Source organism: Daktulosphaira vitifoliae, unplaced genomic scaffold (genome assembly GCF_025091365.1).
Source record: "Daktulosphaira vitifoliae isolate Bord-2020 unplaced genomic scaffold, ASM2509136v1 Scaffold_4, whole genome shotgun sequence".
Classification (NCBI taxonomy): domain Eukaryota; kingdom Metazoa; phylum Arthropoda; class Insecta; order Hemiptera; family Phylloxeridae; genus Daktulosphaira; species Daktulosphaira vitifoliae.
This window is the reverse complement of record NW_026099575.1, coordinates 2,588,468-2,613,755: the sequence shown is the minus strand read 5'-3', so window position 1 is coordinate 2,613,755 and position 25,288 is coordinate 2,588,468. Positions and strand designations below refer to the sequence as shown.

Below are 25,288 nucleotides of genomic sequence, written 5' to 3'. Positions count from 1 at the left end.
AATAAACTGATGATCAGACTGTTTTTATGTCCTTGGAACTACCGATAAAAAAAAAATGCTAAACTACTTTAGTAAAGCCTTAATTCAACTTCAATCATACAGAAATCACAATATTGAATCGTATAAGAAAAAATAACCATATCTAGTTCGAATTTCACGGTAAAAACGATGATTGTTTTAAAGAACATTTTACAACTAAGGTAGGTACTAAAAAAAACACGATAAAACCAATCTGCATTAATATCTTCTTTTTGAAACTATTCTGTAGTCACCAGAGATTAATATAATAAGTAAATCAGCCATTCAAAATCTCTATTGTATTACGGAACACCGTATTTCTTTCCTATATTGCAACAAATACCGTGTGTGGCAAGTATAATTTTTTTCGGGTAAACTTCTTTTTTTGTTCTGGAAATCGCATTGGTCCAATTCGAATGTTAGTTCACACTAGTCAAAAACTGGTTTTAAATATGAAGAATATTCATTTATTATAAGAATTTTATAGTTGGAAAATGCACATAAAACTTTTCACTTAACTATCAAGTTTTAATACATTCTCAACAATTCTAAAATGTTATATTTTGTAAGTACATTAAAATCAAATAATATAATTAATAATATACTGTATTGTTCAATAATATAATTAAAATATACATAATTTATTGTCAATTATTTATGTAGGTCTATCCTGTTGGTGAAATGTTAATTTTAAATTACTTCTGTTTTGAAACGACAAGTATTAAATTATCTCGATAAACGATGAGCTGTCGTACTTTCTTTTTTTTGTCACTCTATTGGCGTTTTATACCAAGTATTACACAACTTTGTCACTATCAACGTTGTCGAAGTATTAAACGTGTTGTATAAAATCAAAATAGCAATAAATAATAAATATTAATTTACAGCAGTTGCAAATAAGAACACTAATTTTTACGCTCGTTTAAAAACTGGAACTCAGAATCATTTTTTAAACCTAGGTCATCATCTACATAACAAATGGTGACCATAAAGTGGCATCAAGTTCAAAGTAATAAAACGTTCCATTTGCCATTCACAACTTTCGTCTGCGTATTTGCACGCCATTTTTATCGTCAGTTTTTTACAAACATTTTACAGTCTATATCGTCCAGTAAAGTTTTCTTTAACGTAACTACGTTGCCTTTGTAATCTGTTTGATCTTGTTATTAACAATATCAATGTGTTATTAGTAACTTCTATGTATTTAAATCGCAATATATATATGTTAAACGCGGAGTAAATATTTCATTTAATTAAAAAATACATTCAATGAAACAAGTAAGAAGTTTAATCAAGAACCCAACCACAGCAGTTTTCCTTTAAATAACCAAATACGATAACATAGCGCTAACATTAAAGCATGCTTTGTAACTCTTTCTCTACAGTAAACATGTGCTAGTTGAAGAAATAGTAAATTGGATAGTATAACTTTATCCACAAAACATAATTTATAATAAGATATATCCGATTTTTTTAGTTCTAGAGCTTTTTTAAAAGAATTCATTCTTTTGAGCAAATGTTGATCACATATATTAATTGACATAGAGTGTATTAAAACCAAGAACACGTTTATGTCTTTTGAAATGTTCATGTCATATGATACATATATTTTTCACCGGTGAGAGTATTTTGAAAATCATATGCGAGTGCAATTGAGTTTAAAGAAAATTATTCAGATACTAAAACAATTGTGAAATTTTAAGATTATGTTTAAGTGATTAAAATGGCACCTGTAATATTTTGGTAAAATGCGAGTTCAGGATTTGGTTTGGAAAAAGCCGATTACATTAAATATTACAGGTTAGATTTCTTCATCTATGAATTACTTACTCGTTGTCAATTTTATCATTACCTTCGAGTATCAATTGTTAGTAGCCGCGGTAGAAAAACAAAGAGAACTTCAATGATTCTACTTCAATTATTGCTGGCATATTTAAACACGTTATGCTAGTCCTTCAATGAAGGAGAAAGTATTTATTACAGATGATGTTACGACTATAAACCTTTTTTGTGTGTATGACAGCAACAGTAATTGTTGAGAGTGTCATTGTATATCAATACTGTCAGTTTTTCTTTGGTTCCTGAACTTGAAACACTGTAGGTAATTGTTGTGAACCCGGATCGAGGCTCATCGTGAGCAGTATTAGTAATGAGTGTTATACGTTATTACAACGTTATACGAATCATGTGCTCTGAGGTTAAAGATTTTGACATTAAAAAAAAAAGCTAGTTTTTAAACTCATTGAATATCAGTAAAAATATGTTTTGTTTATGTGCATGATACTTATCTCATACATAGATACAATTTGTACAAAATATTTGAGACATCTAATTTAATTTCTCGCCAACTTAAAAATATTACTATAAATAAATATATACAATTTTCATAACTATTGGGGTCTATGACAGATTCTGAAGAAACTTAGAGAAATCCTTTCTATGATCTCACATTAAATTAATACACAACCAACAAATACAAATTATTATAATGTATTTCTGACTACTGTAACTAAATAATATCTCTAGATGAAAGTATGATAAAATAACCAGCTTTATGAAAAATAAATAACCACAAACTTGACTACATATATATAGTAGCTAAAATTATTTGACAAATGAAAAAATTAAAACATTAATGTAAAAAAATATCAATTTTTCTTTACACTTTATTTCAGCTGAATGATCACATGAAAATTGAATGCATGTTGGAATAGTTTTTTTACATGGAATTAAGAAAACCGATTATTATTTACATTATAAACAATACTTTATTGTTTCAAAATATACGGAAAAATAACTCAACTAATAATACTGTGCTGAATAATGTGTACAATCATATAATTTGAATTGTGTATTGCAGAACTATTTCGTAGATTAGACTGCAGATTATTTAAAGATAGAATCATATCGTTTAAAAAAGTAATTATAAAATTAATTATTTAACTATAAAAGTAATTAAACTTAATTACACAAATAAATTTTATATAAATAAATGTTTTCGATGAATCTTTTATTAAAAAAAAATATTTAAAATGAAAAAAAATTAAATTAATGTTTCAATTTAGATATTTACAATTTACATATGTACACTTGACGACTTTTAAGGAAATCTAATACTGGATACTTATCGCACTGCATTGTATGCTGATCAAATGTGTTCAATTATACAGATAACCTTACGATCATCACTTATTTAAGATACGGACTACTGTTTCCGGCTTTCGATGGATACCTGTCTGTTAATGTTTTTTATATAAGTAGTGCCAAATGCTTAATATGAATATATACTAGAGTACCCATGAACACTACGTTTCAATTGAGTTGGATAATATATAGAAGCGTAAAAAATGATTTTAAGTATTGGCAAGTGTTTTTCTGACTGATGTAGTTGCTCACTACTTTTACAAGTATAAGGATGAAAACGACGCCGAATATTTTAAGTCAGAATCTGCATTGGCGCCATGTCTACGTAAAATTATTATCACTTTTGTAAGAGTTACGCAACGTAGGCTGTTTATAAGTATGTGCACTATAATATATTAGTCGGCGCGACAAGTGATAGTATCGTCACATGCTCGCGGCTTATTAATTACGAGTGGAGAAACGAAGGAAAAAGCTACTGAAGCCACAAGAACGTGTACTAATACATACAGTTAAATTAATGTAAAGGGTTTATGAATGCGGGGGAACCGAGAAGCATCGCTTTTGGCTTAAGTTGACTATAATTTTTTCCACGGCAACCGGTCCCCCGGCGCCAGACGAGATTATCGACGTCCGACCCGCGAACTTGCCCTGAGACCAAAACACAACAGCAATAATAACAACTAATATATTTTTTACGCATACTACTTAAAAATATTTTTTAACTAATAATCAATATAACATTGTAATGATTACTACTATTATTAACAACTATGCCATACCTCGCTAATTATTTCAACATCAATAGCTTCACGCAATATAAATTTATCATACTAAAATATGTATAAAAGTTCAAAATAAAACTGCTCGTTACCAATGTATAGAAACATCTTGACAATAAATCATATGTAATGTGTTAAGATCAAAGATGTTAGTGATTTTCAACTGTGACATAACTGAATATTTCAGATATTAAATGGATATTAATATTGTCTTGAGCTTACGCTCTCAAATAACTAGGTTAGTGTTTGATAACCAATGTAGGTTTTTTTGTACACCTTGAATATACGTCCTTTCTCCGTGCTTTCTCATAAAGACCGACAAAAGAGTATTGTAATTGCTTAGGACCCATTGCCGCAAAGTTCCAGTTGTGCTGAGTATGCAAGGGAGTTTTTCATACATTTAAGGACCCAATATTTTTAAAACTCTAATACGAAGACATACTCACAGGATTCTATTTAAGTAGTGTTAGAACCCCACGAATTTAATTTATCAGCAAATAAAGGATTCTTTAAAAAGAAATGTGTCCAGCCAAAACAATATATACATAAATTTAGAAAACGTATTATTCCTCGTGGTTACTTATGCACTTCGAATACGTGAGTTTTACATTTAGTTGGTAATTACGTAGAAAAAAAGTAAGACAAATTCAATAATTACTCCATTGTAATACAAAGATGACAAATTCGCTTTATCAAAGGAGTTTTTACTTATTTTATAGAACTAAAATTATTCCACTAGTTATTAGGTAATTTTATTATGACCTAGCATACCATTTTATGTCATTGTATCAGCGTGAGTACAATATCCTAGGACACCTCATTGTAATATCCGCGTTGGAAGCTCCACAAAGAAACTTTTATAAGCTGTTTGGATAACTATGCGTATTATACATTAAACAGCAGCGAAACTCAATACCATTGTTGTTACCTATCTTGCTGAATACGAAATCATATACATAATAATAGATGTTAGATAAACACTTGGCCCATTGCAACAGCTGCGTACTAACATTTGGTAACCAATAAAACCAATTAGTACATATCATTGTAATTACAGTTATTTTCAAGGTACTAACAATATCTCTAATGTTTGCATAAGTAAAAAACCTAATGCTTATCTTTCATTCAAATAATTGTTGACTCAATGTAGTACACGTGGTAAAGATTTTACAAAACAAAACTTTGGTCATCGTTTTATTACGATCACAACAGCTTAAATCTAAATTTTCTGAGCCTATTGGCTGCAACGCAACACAATCAATTTAAAATTTTATTCGTAATACAATAAATAGTAAGAATTTGACAGCAAAATTTCAAATACTTGCCCTGGTTTAGTAGCTGACGCGTGTAAACTTGAGCAACCTCTTAAAATTACTGTATTTTTACATTCATAATAATAGAATACTAACTAACGATATACCTATTCTAATTTCCATTTAAATATTATAAGTATAAGAGATTAAATTTATTATCAGTTTACATTATGTGGTAGAAAATCAGTATTAGAAACTATGAAATTGTATACATTATTAGAGGTCATAATGAAAAAAGTCTAGATTATAAGTTTATATTAAATGCTTGTTTTTACATAACATTAGACAAAATTTTTAAATAAAAATATGTAATGACAAATTTTTTTCTGTAATTTTATAACTGAAAGTATAAATTATGTATTTTTATAGTAGGCCCAATTAATAAACATTATTCAAATTAATAACAGTTTTAATTTGAAATTTCCGTGGCTAGTAATTATTAACTCCTAACATTACCTAAGATAGATCAATTATATACGGTGTTTAAATAGATTTTAATTATATATATAAATCAACGGGTCACCGACTTAGCTATGAGTTCATACATGTATTTTTCTTAAGACGATAGATATCTTATAATTTTCCTTGTGTTGCATTCAGCCTTGCCGTTTACCATCTTTTTATAATATAAAGTAATTTAAAGGTCACTTATATTGTTTTTTCACATGATTTTATTATTTAAGAAAGAAAATTGTTTTTTTTGTAGCATGTTTTTTTTTTTTGTATTAACACTATAATAAAAATAAATATATTTATTTTAAAAAGATGTAAAACTTTAAATGTTATTCTAAAAATTGTATAGTTTAATCAAGAATTAGGTGGAAAGTAAAAATTTAAAAAATGTCCGGTTGTTATCCCAAAATTAAATGAAGGTCTCCACAGTCATCTTACATCGCGGATAGGAAATGCGAAACCTTGACTTTAGATACACAACAATCAATTTATAAATTTAAAATAGTATATTGTTATGTGGTTTAAGAATGAATTTATTAAAAATCATTATTTTCCTACAGGTTAGACACATTAGTAGCAAATACACCTATTATTATGCGTTAAACATTAATAATAAATATGATATAGAATAGTAACAAATTATAATGCTATTGTTTGGGTTACATACTTGTTTTTCGGAAGCCTTTTTCCTCGGTGGTCATTAAAATGACAATTATAAAATGCACGCTCTAAACTCATAATTACCAAGGTTATAACTAAGAATAATTGAGTAATTTAAACCATTTTTATTTAAATTATTGTTCATATTTGTTAATGGTAACGATAGACGTATCGAACTTATATTGGTGAATAATAAAATACAAAATTAAAGGTATTTTTTAGTCATACCTACTTCTTGGAATATTGTTTCAGGTACAATCTGAACATCTTATAAACATGAAAACACAATAATAAACTCCCAAGTAATAATTTAAATCTTTTTCCATGTTTTATGAAAATATTTGATATTGATAACATTGGATTACATATTTTTATGTAGTAAGATAATGTTAATATCAAATGGCTAAGGTGAAATCACCAATGAAAAAAACAATTAAGATTTTTTCGTCTTTTAAAGTTCTTCATTAACTTATATTTTGATGTCATGCTCATAAAGAAAATAAATATTTGTTCTCAAAAAAATATTCTATAGTAATAATTTAAATTTATTTATGATTAAGAATTTAAGAATTTAAACTTATTATTACATGTTGAAAATTGGAATTTTCCGGTGAATGAAAAGTTGAGAATATTATATAAAAAATTGTAATATTGTAATAGGATTTCCATTTAGATATTTTTATTATGTTTTAAAGCTTACTAACAGAAATTTTTTACCATCAGATTAGAAAAATTTTTAATTAAGAATTCAGCGGTGTTTGTATGTACAAAATTAAGTTCACTCAATGTCTACTCTCCGAATATAAGTTTCACTAATTATATATTTTATAAGGGTGGGAATTTCTAGGTAAGGTTGATATTATTGTTATAATTATTATGGGTCGTAAGTACCCAACGTTTAGTTTTTGCAACCAAGTAAGTGTGCAACAAAAATCATAAAACGACATTTAGAGGTTAAATATAACAATTATTGCATCGAAATTACATTTACATTTAATTTGCTGTCACGTTGATTGCTGATACTAAGTAATCTAATAAAATTTATTTTATACCTTCGTCAATGGATTAAGCTATTGTTTGTTTATTTTAATAGTCTTAGAAGTAAGTTCGAAGAAGCTTTGCCATATATCACAAAGCGGGGACTAACACGTAGCCAATAATAGGGAAACTATAATTATACCTATTCAACACTATAGAATTACCTTAAATGTGTTGACAATATTATCTAATCCTAATTTACTGGTGAGTAAATATGCTATAATAATACAGTGATACCAAAATGTTCATTCGTTTTAAGTTTTAAAATTTAAGAATTAATGTTATCAAAATTTCTTTTAAATGCAATATTTCTATATTTTTATTGAATTTACAAAAGTTAAACGATGAATTTAAAGTATCTTATTTCTATCAAAAACAATTTTTCAAGTACGAAAAATATTAAAAAATTATTTCAATTAATATATATATCATAAAATTTAATACTCTTAGATATCAAAAAATTCCGTTAATAATATTAGTATTAATTGACAATTGAATCAGTAAAAATTACATAACATAGAGAAAAAATCACTTTTGAAAATTTTAGAAGCTTAGAGAGATAATAGATAAGAAAACTAGACTTACTATAGTAATAGAAAACTACACTTGGGAGTATAAAGGGTCCCTAAAGAAATCAAAAGGCCATTGACTAGTAAAAACTTTTAATCTTTATTGGGTTTTTCCTACGCTTCATAACCGACAAAGTTTTATTTTATGTGGAAGGAACAACTAAAATATTATAAAATTTATCTTGTTGGTACTTACGTGTGTCTTCAAAGTTATTTGACGAGCACCTTCCGGTGGCACGTGATTTCTCCCCAATGTTTCGTCCGTATTCAATAGTAATGTATCCAAAAATTTTAAAAATAACCAAAAGTTTAAGTTGCTAGAATTATACACAACGTTAATAAACCGGCACACAATAACGAATTTTACGTTTTAAATCGTCACCACCGGCAAACACTGTTCTGAGTTGTGATTTAAAAATTATGTTTTTAATATTAAGCTTGCGGTAAGTGCAATTTTGAGCAAACCGAAACAGTTAAATACCAGGAAAAATAAATAAATCCAAAACGCAAGGTCGGATGAAAAACTAATAACTTTTTATCTTTTTTCCGAATTCCCTGTGCGGTAGTTAAAATTTTCTCGGTCCGGTCAACAGTTTGGCGAATATGCGTATGATCGTGTGTGCGCGCACTGACTGCTCGAGATGCCTGTCCATATGTTTGCTGTGCGTTTCTCAGTTTACAGTACCCCGTCCAACGTTTTGGCCGGAAGGTCAGCTGATTAGACAGAAGAAGAAAGTACTACAGTTTACCTGCCGCCGCCGACTGTCCCCACAGTACATTATTATATTACTATTGCACTAATATTTAGTATATAGTAGCTGCACTGGTAAAAGTGATGGCGGTGGAGACTGTTAAAGTGGCGGCAGTGATGTTTTGGTGGGAGACGGGTGGCCGTAGCCTGTTGAATATTTTATATCGACTGCACACAGTATTCATGCGATGAGATAATTTCATCAACGCCGATATTAAATTATAGTGTTTCATCAACTGTCATCGCCAACTATAATGTATTTTAAAATAATTCATTTAAATATTGTAAATTGAACATGCGGTCGTCACGTTTTCACAGGAAAAGGGTCGAAAACCCTTAAGAGATCTGACGTTTTACTATCATTGAATCTCACGACACCACAAGTTGAAAAAAACGGCAGTAAATATCACTTATATTGTCTCCACTTGTTATATTATTAATAATAAAATTAACATTACTATTGCTCTTTAAAGATATTAATACCATCGTAAATCACAAAATCAGAGGACTAATTAGGATTTCGTCTTGGAGATGTACATGAGAATAATTATATCTTTACCATACAGTTATTTTTGTCTTGGTTGATATGACACTCAAATTCCCCCATGATTATGCCAGTGCAATCAACTACTGACAATAAATTTAATTTTAATTTGAATTTAATTTAAACTCTGTTAAAATACGTTTGAAATATTCTATAAGACCAATGTAAATTTTTGGTGTTTTAAACACGTTTAATACATAACAATTAATAGCAACTTTTTCATCCGTTTGGATTTTAAAGATATTGTTGAAAATTAATTATTGTTAAATATTTAATTGAATGTTTTTATACCTGGGTAGGTGGAGAAGCGCGACAAAGAAATATATAATTGTAAAGATAACATAACTCGCACTTCGCTCCAGTCTACTTATAAAAATATTAATAATATCCGAAATACTGATTGAAAAAATTTTATCGATTAACTATTTTCTTAGTTGGATCATTTTCTAACATTTAATCTATTCAAATATGTATGTTTAAAAAAAATTTCAATTAAAGAAAATAATATTGATACCTTATGAGAAATAAGGGATAAAATTTGTAACCACTTATAAATCAAGAAATAAATACTACTTAAATAAACCAAAATAAATTCTCAAAATTATTATTATTTTAGAAGAAATCTAGTAGTTAACGTTAAATTAATCGCCCTGTGTTGTATAACTGACTATGTATGTTGTTGTGAAGCAAGTGTGTTAGTGCTATTTAAAATCTTGACCAGACGATAATGATGCTAATTAGAAAGTTGAATATGTATGATAACGTAATTAAAAACACAGATACTATATTTTTGTCACTTAGTTGTTTAATTAAGAAATTTAATAATATACTAGTTCATTAAATTAACAAGCTTCTTTGACAACTCAATTTTTGTGGAATTACTAAAAAGTGGTGTATTTGTAAAACTTAATTATGTTTTTTAGTAAAACAATTGAAATTAATACGGGCTTACCATATAACTACTTGTCATTTATTATGTATGTAGACAAACTTTAAAAAATTGTACTTGCACGAATTAAAAACATTCATATTATATCCCCGCATGAAGCATTAAAAAATTGGTTCATTTATATTTACCACATCAAAGTTGTAAACAGTGGTAGGTAATAAATATTTTACACATTTATTACATGAAAAATGTGTATTTTTATTCAATTGATTGACGACAGAAACAATTATTAATATTTGTAAAAAAGATAACTTATCAAAACTTAATATGATCCTCTCCATTTTTTTTTTTTGCAATATAACATTATATTATTATGTAGTTTACTAAAAATAATTTACAATACAGATTATCAGAAACAATAATTTTTTATTATTTAATTTTACAAAATTATACCAACAACTATATATGTATATATGTACATATATACATAATTATATAACTTATCGATTTACGCGTTACATAAAAATTCTTATGGGAAAATTTTGGACTTTGGCAACATTAATTTTTCTTGATATCATTTAAGGGGCGCGATTATTTTTTAAGGGTCACTGTATCATCTTTTTCATACAAATTTCAACATTTTTAGAAACCACTTTTGATAGTTAAATTATAATTCGGTCAGCTTCGAAGGTATAGACATTTTTATTCTATTTTAAATTTTTATTAATTATTAACCAACTATTATGTAACAGTAAAATCATTTCATAATTATTTTAGATCTTAACGTTCATATTGATAACTTTGAATTCTCAATAATCTATGGTGATTCACAAAGAGACGTGTGATAATAACCGTTGATGCATATTGAACATGATATTTAGATATCACGTTTTTTGATTAGTTATTAACCAAAATATGTCAGTTAAAACACGAAATAATACGCTAAAAAAAAGTTAAATAAATTAAATTTACGTCAGTGTCCATTTCAAAGAAAACAAGACATTACTTTAAAAAATTTATATTAATTATCCAATATTAAAACAATCATATCTAAAACTGTATCATAAATATGTATATTATAACAAAGAAAAATTCGTCATATGTTGTTTTTATAATTAATTAATTAAAAAGACATTTAAAGAGTCATCAATTTTTTCTTTGACATGTACATACATTTTTTTAGAAATAATAACAAATGTATTATGTAAGGTTTTTAGTTTTAGATTTAAACTTTAATAAACAGGCTCTATTAAATCTATTAGCGCTTAAAACAAGTATTTTCGATTGGAGTGACTAAAATGGTTTAATCTTAAAATAGTAATGATACTTTACAGTTTTTACAGCCGTTGTTGCTATTTTTATGTTATGGTTTATTATGTTCGAGATCATAAGTATTAAAAATTAAAATAAAACACTTAAGAAATAATTTCATTTGTACGAAAAATCAATTCACGTCATGGTACGCTTCTATAGTTCTTAAACTCAATCCATTTTAATGACTAACACGTGACGTATTGATTTTTACTACAATAATTATTTTTCATTTTAACTGAAGTAAACGTTTGATTTGCGTAGCTTATGAGTAATAAACAAACACAAATGATCTTTGATTTTTGAACAGTTTTAATCATTGGTTTATACTAAAGAGATGCCGATATATATCAATTCTTTCGTGTGAACTTTTTATTGATATCATCTTAGAATAAATAATAGTTCAGCTCAACATAACTAATAACATTATAAGTTATCCTATTAGCTAGAGACAAACGATGAGTACACATATAATATATGTTCTCTCGTAATTCATGTTATAATTTATTGTTTGGTAGAGGTCTATGGTTTAACTAACTTGTAATTAGGAGTTGTCATTAGTAAACAGCCGTTTATACTTAAATAATAATTAATGAAACAATGATCGCAGTTCTAGAAATACTTGATTATGTTTGTTTTGAGAAACTCAAAGGAGTATTTTACTTAATATGTTGTTCCTTAACATCTATACACTGAAATGACTTGATGTTTATTAAAATAATTATCAAATATTGACAAAAAAACTAATTTATCTATACATATTAGTTGAATGTTTCCAATTATTAAAACTATTGTTATCTCTGTAAACATAATTTCAAATGTTTGTAGATTACGGTGTCCTTTAAATTGATTTGCAATAAAAAATTACTTCGATTCAATGCCGTTCCATTAGAACATCCGCATTATACGTTCAACAAAAAAGTAAAATATAATAAAATAATATAAATATATAAGATAAATATAAAAATAATTTTTGTTATCAAGACAATATTATATAGCAAATTTATATCCTCAATAAATAAATATTAACAGTGGCGGTCTTGGATATATTGATATCATCATTAACATAGTTCCATAAGAACTGTGAGGACTTTTGTTTTCGTAAAAAAAATCGCATCCCCATTAATCATTTTAAAGCTAGAGAAGATAAGACAATGTGGTAAGAAAATTTCTCTTTAGTTTTAAGCTTATTAAAATAGATTGACTGTAGTCATCACAGACAAATTTTTCAAGCTTCTCCCATAAGTTGCACACATTAATTCTAAGTATTATACATAATATCCCACAGTGATTATTTATTTTTGAATATTAGTTTATATAGTTAAATTAGTAAATCACGGTGGGATATTCTGTATAATACTTACAATACATACAAAATGTCTTGGACCTATCTAATAATGCTTACAATACCTGATACAACTATTAAATTGTTAAAATGAACTTTTTAACTAATTATTGTCTTCTTAGATACGTTTAAACATATTTTTTTTATTTTTTATCATTAATATAAAATAAAAAGAAACTAAAGCATTTTATTTATTTTAGCTTCGATGCGAAGCTGAGAAGGTATTGGTTTTACTAAGATGTGTTTTTTTTTTTTTTGTGTCTGTTACCACTTTTTCTCAGCTCTCACCGAACCGATTTCTTTCAATGATACGTCAAAAGATCACAAATTGTATCTAGTCGAAGACATTACCCTTAAAAATTGAAAAAATTCTATCGTTCCCCCTAAATGGTGGAAACCTCCAAAAAAATTACGAATTTAAAAATCGCTAATTTTCAAAAATTTTTCAATTTTTTTTACTTAAAAGTGCTATAACTTTTTCAAAAATGAACATATCAATATAATTCTTTTTTATATAGATGCATAATATTATTACCTTTCATTTGGTATATTTTTTTCATAAATTTAACCCTTAACCTGCCCACAAGGGGGGATTTAAAATGACAACTTTTTCACAAAAAATTAACTTTTTTAACTTAACTTTTGAAAATGTTCCGGAAGGTCTGACACTTTTATATATATCTTAAATTAAAGCTAATGTAATATACTTTATTATGCAGAAAAAAAATTTCGGACTTTATTTTATCTTCATGGTGAAAACAGACATCAAAGTTTATAAAAAAAATACGATTTTTGTAAAAAAATTCTTTTTTATATTTTTAACTTTATAATGCTATAACTTTTTGAAAGATGTATGGATCAATATAATTTTTTTTTATAGATGCATGATGTCTTTACCTATCATTTGGTATATATTTTTTTTATATCTGACTCTTTACCTGCCCTTAGGAGGGGATTCAAAATGACAACTTTTTCACAAAAAATTGACTTTTTCAACTTAAATTTTGAAAGTGTTCCGGAAAGTCTGACACTTTTATATATATCTTAAATTAAAGCTAATGTAATTTACTTTATTATGCGAAAAAAAAATTTCGGACTTTATTTTATCTTCACGGTGAATATGGCTACCGAATGCTATTATTGTGTGAAAATTCTCGATTTTATGTTTTACATTTTTAACTTTATAATGCTATGATATATTGAAAAGTGTATGGATCAACATTATTTTATTATGAGAAATAATATTATTTAATAATCCCTTTTTCATTCGACATACTTTATCTTAATTAGGATATTAATAATGAACTAGCAGATCATGTAGCTTTTGGAATATTCCACCAATTTTTTAAAATTAAGCACTATCTAAAGATTTGCATCGAAGCGTTTTTTTTTTATAGTGATTTTAGTCACTGTCAGATATCATTATACTTGATCCATCTATACCACGTCACCACTGTGCCGCGACCTCCCTGTGCTGGGTTTTTTTTAAATTTTAAAATAGTTAGTTTTAGCCTTTTTCTTACAAAAATGTTTGATGGGCGATAACAACTTTAAGATAAGTACTTATTGAGTTACATGCATTTTAATGAATAGAGTGAGTTTTTTAATAAAATGATAAGCTATAAACGTTGTCAGTTAGATCTAAGATACTCTGTATAGGGTGCAACAAATTTACTTAAATAAACTAAACATACAGGAGTACAAAATCTTTAAACAATTTAATAATACAATTACGAAAATTTCGATTATATATTTAAAAGGGGACACTAGTTGATCATCGCTCAAAGTGATGATCCTCTTATGACCCCTTTACTTTAAGATCTTTAATAAATTTAAATTATAATAATTAATATACACTAACATTTTTAAACTTTATAAGCAAGCAACAAGTTATAACCGTAAATTCAGATTGGATGCACATCTTTATGCTCATAATAGTATTATTCTTAAATTATTGTATTTTTTATTAAATATAATACTTGTAGTTACGTAGAAATAAACAATGTTCAGAGATATATTTTCAACTTTAAACTTTGAAAAAAAAATTATTTTAATTTATACCTTAGTTTTGTTGCTTACTTTATTTTGCATCTTTTGGCGTTGGAACAGTACTTCTAGTCTAAAACTACGGTTGTAAATTAGTGTGCTTAAGATCTAAAAGGGTTAAGCAAATCTATTTTTATAATAACTTTTTGAAAGATAGCCGTTTAAAAAATGAGTTGAGTTGAAGAGTCCCATCAAAAACTCCTTGGTTAATATATTTACCTTCTCATCTTGTACAAAAAGTAATCATTTCCTTCCATACAATTTATGGTCATGTTGGAACCAAGAAAACTGCTAACCTTATTGCTCAATATTGTTATTTTCCTCAATTTCATAAAACTGTTAGGCTTCTAATCCAGTCATGTGACATATGTCAAAGAACCAAACATAGTACTACTCGCATGGAGGGTGCTATGCAACATTTGAGTTTTGAGTTCTGCTCCTTTAGAGAAATGTTTAGTGGATATCTACGGTCCTTTACCTACAGGTCAGTTTAGATATTCATATATTTTTGTAGTCTTAGATAATTTCACTAGATTTGTAAAATTGTACCCTCTTTGTAAGGCTACTGCTAAGGCATGTTGCCACAATATTATAAATGAATATGTTCCTTCATATGGTCCTCCTTTAAAAATTGTGTCTGATCATAGCCTACAATTTATAAGCAATACTTGGGTTAAGTCCTTAGAGGCTAAGGGTATCAAAATTTTATTTACATCTGTTTATCACCCGCAGAGCAACCCAGCTGAAAGGGTAATGAGGGAACTTGGTCGTATGTTCAGAACTTATTGTTATGAACATCATCAAGATTGGCCTAAATATGTTAGTTATATTGAATGGGTATTAAATAACACAAGACATGAATCACTTTCTTTTACTCCTTTTGAATTATTTATCAAAAATCAANTTGAATTATTTTTCAAAAATCAAAATTATGATCCTTTTAAAAACCTTGTTGATTTTCCTCCTTCTTCACAAGTAAATTATAATAATAAATTAATAATAGCTCAGGAGTTTCAATTGTCACAAGCTAAACGTGGTAAGTTACGACATGATCAAAAAGGCAAAGCTATTAGTAATAAAATCAATGATCTGGTTCTTCTTAAGACTCACAAACTCAGTTGTAGTGTGGATAAAAAGATTGCTAAATTCTTTTTATTATATGAGGGTCCTTACAAAATAAAAGAGATTAAAAAAGAAAATGCCTATGTGTTACAAGATCCAAACTCCTTAGATGTTAGAGGAACATTTAATGTAATACATCTAAAACATTATCTTTCTCAAACAGATTTACTGTCTTGATATTATTAGAAATTGATTGCTATAGAATATTGAAAATATTGATATTGTATTAGTTTAATTAAATTGTTTTAATTCAGATTATTCTATTTTATTATACTTTATTACTGTTATTTTGAAACAGACTGCTTTCGTTAACTTCATTAGTCTGTTTGGGGGGTTCTGTAAAGTAATAAAGTTATCATGAGTATAAGGTCACAGGTAACCATATTCAAACAGTGCGCGTCGTCTATCTGTAGGATCAGTGTTGCATATACACACATGATTAGTTATTAAACAATCATTTTCCCTATCACCTGTGATCCTTATCTACACCACATTAGAATGGTCACACTGTCAACTACCCTTTCCATGTGCTATCGAGCCGGTTTGCGAAATTTTAAAACGTGTCACGGCTCTTTCAACCTCCCTACCGCCTCTATTCACTATTATCATCTGACTAGTTATTACTGAATTATCAACACATTCTGATATCAATAATCATTTTATTATTAAAAGCTAGTTTTATAGTTGGAAAATAATAACATTGAACACTTGTAATTATTATTTTAATAATACTAAATAAAGATTAAATACTTTTTATAACAACTTTTATAGGAATTTGATGTGTGTGACATAATAAATAGTACTTATGTATGATGAATTTTATTTGGCAGTGTGAGTAGTACCCAGCGCTTTATTTAGTTGAACACAATAATTTAAACAATGTGGTGCTTTAGAGGGTTTAAATGTTTGTTTATCTGGGTTGAAACTTTTTCTGCTTCTAGGTAGGACATTAGAACGTGGCTGTTGACTATATCCATGTTCATTACGTTTCCATTTTGGAACTCTACCAACTGCCAAATTTTTTCTTCCACCAATTTGAGTTTTTCTTCTGGATCTCGCTGTAGGCTGAGTACCTATGCGTTTATTTCCCATTAATTTTAAGTGTTTGGATTTTGGATCAATACCTGAATATCTTCCAAATGACATAATTGCAGATAACAGAGCATAGTGAGTCCTAATATTTTTGTCAAATGATTTGCTCATAGCTTCAATACATGGCAAAAAGTATTCTTTATCTGATTCTATTGCATTTTTCATTTTCTGTAAAAATATTGTAAAATATCTGCATTTCATCGTCAACTAATTGTCTACATAAATCTTCATTGCTTCCCATCATCATATCAATAGCTGTACTTGTGCTTGTATCAATAAAATCTTCTTTCTTTTCATGTTGATTAGTATTAACTTTAGGTCCTACAGATAGTTTATTTTCTTTAATTGTTGAGTGTATTTCAAAAGTACTATTATTAGAAATGTTGATTGAACTGTACCTGCCAATTTCAATATTAGAATTTCCTGTGGCAATTATATGTAACTTTTTTCTTACATCTTCAGTAGAAGGTAAACAAAGAGAAAGATCAATTTTCAAACTGAGAGCTACAAATATTTGGTGTTTACAAGGTTTACCTGACTCACCTTCTGGACATGTACATATTCCTACATCTAAGTCTACATTGTAAGATGTATTTTTGGTGCAATATTTACCTCATAAATAGATCCTAATTGTTTATATTCAAGTTTGTTTTTTTTTAATTCTGATGATGTGTATTTCTTTTTTAGATATTGAGCTGGGCGATTTGCTGCTACATCTATTAGTTTCATCTCATAGAAAGCATCAAGATCATTCACAATAAAAAAAAAATAATTGAACTGGTGAATAAGCTTTAGTTTGGTCTAATATAGTATCTTTAACAATTTTAACTCCAGCTTCACAAATATTATTGGTGTTTTGACCACGTGTTATTAAAGTTTTCCTGTGACAAAGTGCCCATTCTTTCTGTCGTTGATATAATCCAATTACGTAAGTTTCAACCATTTTATATTTTTTTGTCAAAGAATCATTTATGACTTCATTGTACATTTTTTCTAGTTCTTCACATGTTACTGAGTATAACAGTTTTTTTATTATAATAGCAATGACAAAATTTTTATCTTCAAGAGTTTCCATTAGAGCACAAGTTGAACTGCATTCTATATTAAACTGTTCTACAGCTTCTTTAAGAGAGTTCATCATAGGCTCACCATGAGATGCTCCAAAGTGTGTATTAAAACTTTTTCTCTACAATAAAATTAAAAAAGCCTACAGTGAGATCCAGAAGAAAAACTCAAATTGGTGGAAGAAAAAATTTGGCAGTTGGTAGAGTTCCAAAATGGAAACGTAATGAACATGGATATAGTCAACAGCCACGTTCTAATGTCCTACCTAGAAGCAGAAAAAGTTTCAACCCAGATAAACAAACATTTAAACCCTCTAAAGCACCACATTGTTTAAATTATTGTGTTCAACTAAATAAAGCGCTGGGTACTACTCACACTGCCAAATAAAATTCATCATACATAAGTACTATTTATTATGTCACACACATCAAATTCCTATAAAAGTTGTTATAAAAAGTATTTAATCTTTATTTAGTATTATTAAAATAATAATTACAAGTGTTCAATGTTATTATTTTCCAACTATAAAACTAGCTTTTTAATAATAAAATGATTATTGATATCAGAATGTGTTGATAATTCAGTAATAACTAGTCAGATGATAATAGTGAATAGAGGCGGTAGGGAGGTTGAAAAAGCTGTGACACGTTTTAAAATTTTGCACACGGGCGAGCGCCAGCCTAGAGCAAAAGGCGGTGCCATGTCATAGTTTTTTACCATGGCAGTCAGTTAAACTATTGTTTTGGTTACAGTGATAAAGAATTTGAATTATGATATTATAATGCGCATTCTAAAAATAACTGGTTGATTTAAAAGTAGTCAATTGTTATAACTTAACTTACTTACTAATTTTGGTTTTTTTTTTTTTATCATATGCCTTTATTTAAAAATGTTATGGCTCAACAATTAATGTGTGAAACAATAGTAAATATTACAAATGCATATATTTACACCAAAAGAAGTAACAGGAGTGAAAACAAAAATGAAGTAAAAATTATTTACTAGAGATATTCATATTATAAGTTGAAAATATAATAAAGTACTATAGCCAGTCATTATGAGTAAATTAAATGAAGCAGCCAGCATACAAAAGAAAAGATTCAATTGAGTTACTAATGGACACAATAGGGCAATTAAGGTTTAGAAAAGGATGGGGATTAGTTATACCAAGAGTGGCTAGGTAGTTGAATAACAAGGACCTACTGGAATTGAGAGAAAGGCAAAATAATAAAAAATGAGAGAAATTACCAATAAATTCCTCCTGGTGAAGGTGACAGTAGGAAACAGAATTAAGGTTAAGTTTGAAGGTGAAATAGGGTAGAAGATTGTGACCAACTCTTAAGTGGGAAAAATCGACTAAAGATTGCCTCAAACTTTGTTCAATAGCACCGATTAATCACCCCATACCTCAAATTTTCCCTTGTCCCATCTTCTTGATCTCCCCCGCAAATCTAATTTGGGTCAAAATATTAAAATTAAAATTTTTATATTCTAAAACATTTATTCATATTTATTATTATTTTATGTTAATTTAAATATTTTATTTACAATAGTTGTGTTTTTTGCTTACATTCAGATATATTTTTTTTAATGTGTAATAAATTATTTTATATTAGTGCCTTTACTATTAATTATAATCAAAAATCAGTTATATCATCTTATATAGTCTTTTATTTCTAAAGAAGTATTATGAAAATAAATGTTTATTCTTATTATGTTGCCTAGTGATTAACAATTAGTAAACTTTAATAAATTTCATTGAAAAACTTAAACAATAAAAGCTGAGATTTCTCATTAAATATTTATCATGGAAGTTGACTCAATACATGAAATATATCAAAAAGAATCATCTCAAGATAGTATCGACACAAATATTAAAGATTTTGAAGATATTATTCAAGAAAAGTAAATTCTTTTATTTTTATACATTATGTTACTTATAATATGTTATGCGAGACAATAAAATTTTATTTTTATTAATACTTGGCAATAAATAAAAAATAATTCAGAAAATTTATTCAAAATAATTCTCTGCTTATGTTTAAAAGCTAAAGTTATTCATTTCATTAAATAAATTCATAGAATAAAAATATTGCCATATAATTACTATCAATTCATATAAATTGATTATCTCAATTATTTAAAATTAATATTTTTTAGTGAGTTACACAATAATATCACCTTAGAGAAAAATAATTCTCCTAATTGGATACAAAAACATTTAAACAGATTTTTCAAATTTGATAAAAATTTGTCAACTAAGAAGCTTAAAAATCAAATAAATGTAAGCATATAATAAATTTTTTTTTAATTACTATAACAAATTAATATTATTAAAAATTATATAAAAATAATGAGGTATACTGAAAATTTTTATTTGTATCTTTGTGCACTAATTGATTTACATAAACTTTAGATCATTAAATTAAATGATTTGACAAACCGTCATAAAAATTTTCCATCAACTTATGAACCCAAATTGATAGAAAAAGAAAACTTTTATCAAAATACAATAAAAAGCTTANTTTTTTTTATTCAACTCTTTAATTATATTTCTTTTTTTTTTTTTTTATTCAAATGTCTATGTGCCTAGACAAACAAGGTAATAAAAGTTTTTTTTTTTTATTATAGTACTTAATAGCATACTATTTTATAAAATTTTTTCCATTTTAATGGAATGAGTATAAGTTTGTGTATTGTACCAGAGTTAAGTTATTTTTTTCCATAAAGAAATAAAAAAAAAATGATAAAGTTTATATCCCAGTATTTTAAACTTATGATTTATATAGCCCTCTAATTTTCTTAATCTAATTTCTCCCGTATTCTAAAATGTATAATTATTATACATTTTTTTTTTTTACATATCTTCTTTGTTATTGATTACTGTTATTGCTTCTATTCTTTGTTGAATGGCTTCTTGTTCTTTACGGTTAATTTCTAGTTCGCACAATAGTCTTTCCATTTGTTTTGCTAATTTTTTTTTCTGATTTTTTCGTTTGTGAGTGGGCCAATTCCTCTTGGGTTTTGTTGATTTCTATAAGCTTTTTTCGATTTCTTGTTTTTGTTTTGTTGATAAATAACTCACATTAGCGGGCTGTGCCATTTTCTGTTAAGTGTTTGAGTGTATAATTATAGTAAACCTAGTCATGTAGTTCTGCTAAGAGAGGGTAGGTCCTTTCCTCTTTTCCTTTGAATATTTTCATTACCCCATTAACAAAAGGTGACCAGAGACTTTTCGTTAATAGTATATTCGTTAATATAAAATTTGTAATTCTTGTCCATATTGTAAAAAGTTGTAGTAAAAGTATAAAAGAGTCAGTCGAAATTTATAAGTTAGTTTAACGAATTTTACCTATGAAAAATAAAATTTATTAGCTTAAATTAATGTTAGTGTAGTTTGTATATTTCATATGAGCAATAAGTTAATATATGATAAGTATTTAGAATTGTCTCCTTGGAACTGGAGGTGGTACTAAAATCATATCCATTTTTATTATTACAGGATATATGACCTGTGATAATATTGTCAGCTATGATAGATATATTACATCCTCAAGAAATTCATATATAAAAGGTTGTGATATTTGTTTTAAAATGATGTCATTAAAGTACTTCTCTGGATTTGGTATTTTATTTGCCCAGTCTCTGTCTAAGATTTCTGTTAAGTTTGCAAAATATATTTTTTCACTCTGTTCCTCATGCTGTATTTTAAGTGACTGTATATTAGTCCATGATATCGGAATTACACGTCTAATTAAAAATTTTCCTACATTATTCATTTTGCATGGTTACAATTTGGGTATGAGTATTTCATCATTTTTTTTTAATAATTTTTGATTACATGGTGAGGTTAGTTTTATTAGACCAGGGTAGTTCTAATTGAGTATTAAGTTAGTTAGAATAGTGTTATTAGTGTTAAATGTTCGAATGTTTAAAGTTGGGAGACAGTTAGTTATTGCAAATGTATTTATTCCTATTTGTTTAATTATTACAGATTCGTCTTCTTGTTGATTAACACACTGGAAATAACAATATTTATTTTGTTTATTAAGTGGTAAATTTTTGAAAATAGCTTCTACGAATTTTTGTGTTAAAGTAATATCAGTTGAAAATTTTGGAATGAAACAAAGTACTATACGGGCGGATCGCAATCTCTTAAGGATAGACCTGATATTAAACGGTGTTCTTTGTTAACTGAATTGACTGCGATATAAGTTTTTTCTGAATAGATAAGACATATAGAATCGTTAAATTTGAAATGAGCAGGTATATTTTTGTATAATTTACAATCTGCAAATTTCTCCTGTATAGGAATTTTTATTTTACTATTATTTGATTTTCTGAAAATTGGCATTCTGTAATAGGCAAATTGTAATACACTTGTTGTAAAACAAAAATAAGAAAAGGGAAAGGGGGGGGGATTTAGGATTGAAATGAAAGGGGAAATACGCGGGATCTGACTCTTCACTCGGCCGTATGGATCGAGGGTCTACCGTTGTAAAATAAAGCATGCAGGTTGAGTTCAAATAGTGTTACCTAAATATTTATGTTATCCTTAATGCTGAAGACAGGATTTATGTAATAATAATTTCAACACAAAACAAGTTGATGTCAATCATCAAATGATATAATTATTGTCACTTATTACATAAAATACACAAAAGTGATTCATATGGTAAAAGAAATAGTACATGAAACTTAAATAAAATATTTGTACACACTAATTCAAATATTGTCAATATTATATAAACGATACAGAGAAAAAAGTGCGGAGTTTACTTATAAAACTGGACGTGTTCATTCCGGAGTACGATCGAAACAGGCCGTGTCAGACGAGCCCATGGAGTCCTTCCAAAGTCCCCTTCCAGACACGTACATGACCATCGGCCTTACATTTATTTAGATTCTTTTGTTGCTATTTTGCTGACATTGTAGAAGGATTTTGTAATACTACAGGGTTGTACATGTTGGGAAGGAACGGATGTGTGTGCATGGCGTGATTGTGTGAGTTGTGTGTGTATTTGCAGTCAGTGATAGAAAATGTTGATTGTGTTTTGTAATTTATTGGTGTGTGGGTAGAAGATGAAAGAATAACAGAAAAACATTTTGTTCGGTTGTGTGAAGGGCCTATTACAACACACTGATAAGTTACTTATAGGAATTACTAATGTATAACCATCTGTTTTAATAAATTTTTCGTGTTTTATGAGATCAGTATAAATGATTTCAGAGTTGATTATTCTAGGTGGAATCTTGTGTAATTTACAGTGCAGATGAGTGCTTGAGTCCCTGTTGTTGTTAGTTAAACTTAGTAAGACTTATAATATATTATGGACAACCTCCTGAATACCTAAATATTTATTTTCAGTTTTGGTGGTTTCTATTAAGTTGTTATTATTGCTTTCATGTTTAATCATCAATTCCTTAAATGAATCTCTTAACATATCAAGTTTTGAATTAGTACTCTTTGCGTAGGAATTAAGTTCTGAGATTATGTTTATTAAATCAGAATGGGCGGTGGTAAACGCGTCTTTAAATTTATTAATTTGTTCTTTTAGTGCTACTTCAATAGTATAAAATTGTTTAAGTTGTTTGTCAGTAGCCACATTACAGCAAAAATGAAAGTAATTTCCAAAAACTTGTACATCTCTTTTTTCCTTTTGTTAATAATATTATTAAATTTTTCAAAAATGTCTAAACTGTTTTCTTTAATGTTTTTGCCTACTAGTTTTAATATTTTTAGAGGCTCGTCCATAATATTATAGTAGTTAGAATCTTTACTTTCACAGTGTTTTTCGATTAAATAACCATTTTGTTTATTTTCTTTCGTTTTACTTATCTTCTGGGTATAAATTAAAGGAATACTTTTGTCGTATAAAATTGTATCCGGTATTTCATCGAAGAAGGCGCTAGAAGAAATAGTTACAGCAAGATTTGCTTCAAGTGATTTTTTATTTTTTATTATTAGTAATATAATTGCAAACAGGAATTTTATCTAAAAGAAAAAATAGAAAAACAATGTGCCCCTATAGTTTAAAAAAAAAATCGGTTATTTCCCATTTTATTTACTGCTATAACATTATTATACATTATAATTGAATATTTTTCTTAAAATAAAACCGAATTTCAAATATTTACAATGAAGTATGTAACATGACAAAAGTATCTATTTATTTATTTTTGTCTGTATAACCTGTATATATTTTTGTGTTAAGCCGAATGCGGACTGCGACGGCGTTTGTCAGTCAAATAATCATGATAAGTTGTTGTGATTTGTTTATGCGCGTGCGAGATAGTCAGCTGTGTACTACTTCAGATCGGATCATGGACGGCATTTGTGTGTACATTCACCCTGNTTCATGGACGGCATTTGTGTGTACATTCATCCCGCTCCTTTCCTATCTTGAACGTTATTTGCACTGCTCACCGCATACATTGTCGCCTTATGATTTAAATTGTTCTTAGAAATTTCCGGCACTGTGTATTAAGTTTTTTTTTTTTTGACCCCTATTCTAAAGGCATCCGTGTTGTCGCCAACGGACCGCCGGGTCAAACGTCGGACGGGTTGTCGGAAATTAGCCATCGTTGGAAATGGTACGCTAATTTTCGTCCGTAGCGGTAGTTATTTTTGTTGTGTGCGCTACAACCTTTTTTATATATACAAGGTGTAAATCTTTCGAACCATAGTAATGTATGGGTGAGTATCCTGGTAAAGTGTAAAATAGGGCCTCGTTTTTTTTTTTTTGTNTATACATTATTAATATAAAGTGTAAAATAGGGCCTCGTTTTTTTTTTTTTTGTTGTTTTCCAAAATTGGAGGAATTTTGGAATAACCTCCCTGAATTTCTCTAAAATTAAAAATAAATCATATCACAATATTTCCCGCAAAATTCTCATACAAATTGAATGGTCACTCGATTTTTTGTAATTTTTGCGCCCTCCCCTGAACTTTGGGTTCAAAGTTGGAAAAAAATTTTACATTGCTAATAAAAATGGAGAAGGTACCATAAGATGTTATTATATCCATTAAAAAGTCTATTGTGGCTGCTCCATCGGCATTAACTATTGCCTTTGCAAAAGTAATTTTTGTCGAATTGCAAGTCGCTACGATCAAATATTTTTTCCCTTTAGATATAGGTAACAGACCTA

At 27.7% G+C, this 25,288-nt stretch overlaps 1 protein-coding gene and 2 long non-coding RNA genes across 8 annotated transcripts in view; 2 read left to right on the top strand and 1 right to left on the bottom strand.

Moving 5' to 3' along the window:
- Positions 1 to 8,741, bottom strand: part of LOC126905349 (uncharacterized) — a 76,021-nt gene extending 67,280 nt beyond the window's left edge. The window contains exon 1 of the mRNA XM_050684976.1: positions 8,171 to 8,741. The gene's annotated coding sequence lies outside the window, so the exon portion shown is untranslated. The remainder of the gene's footprint in view (positions 1 to 8,170) is intronic.
- On the top strand, positions 646 to 3,473 carry LOC126905379 (uncharacterized). Of its 2 annotated transcripts, none has more exons than XR_007703988.1 (4): positions 646 to 847; positions 906 to 1,027; positions 2,694 to 2,937; positions 3,124 to 3,473. It is a non-coding gene; the product is annotated as an uncharacterized LOC126905379 (long non-coding RNA). The 2 variants fall into 2 exon arrangements; XR_007703987.1 differs by having other exon boundaries at positions 3,084 to 3,473.
- Positions 8,742 to 16,652: 7,911 nt separating the features above from the next.
- On the top strand, positions 16,653 to 20,420 carry LOC126905373 (uncharacterized). 5 transcript variants are annotated; one of them, XR_007703971.1, is made up of 5 exons: positions 16,653 to 16,813; positions 16,924 to 17,657; positions 17,762 to 18,002; positions 18,072 to 20,044; positions 20,300 to 20,420. It is a non-coding gene; the product is annotated as an uncharacterized LOC126905373 (long non-coding RNA). The 5 variants fall into 5 exon arrangements; XR_007703974.1 differs by having other exon boundaries at positions 16,699 to 17,149; positions 17,537 to 17,657; XR_007703972.1 differs by having other exon boundaries at positions 16,699 to 17,149; positions 17,453 to 17,657.
- The last annotated feature ends 4,868 nt before the right edge of the window (positions 20,421 to 25,288 follow it).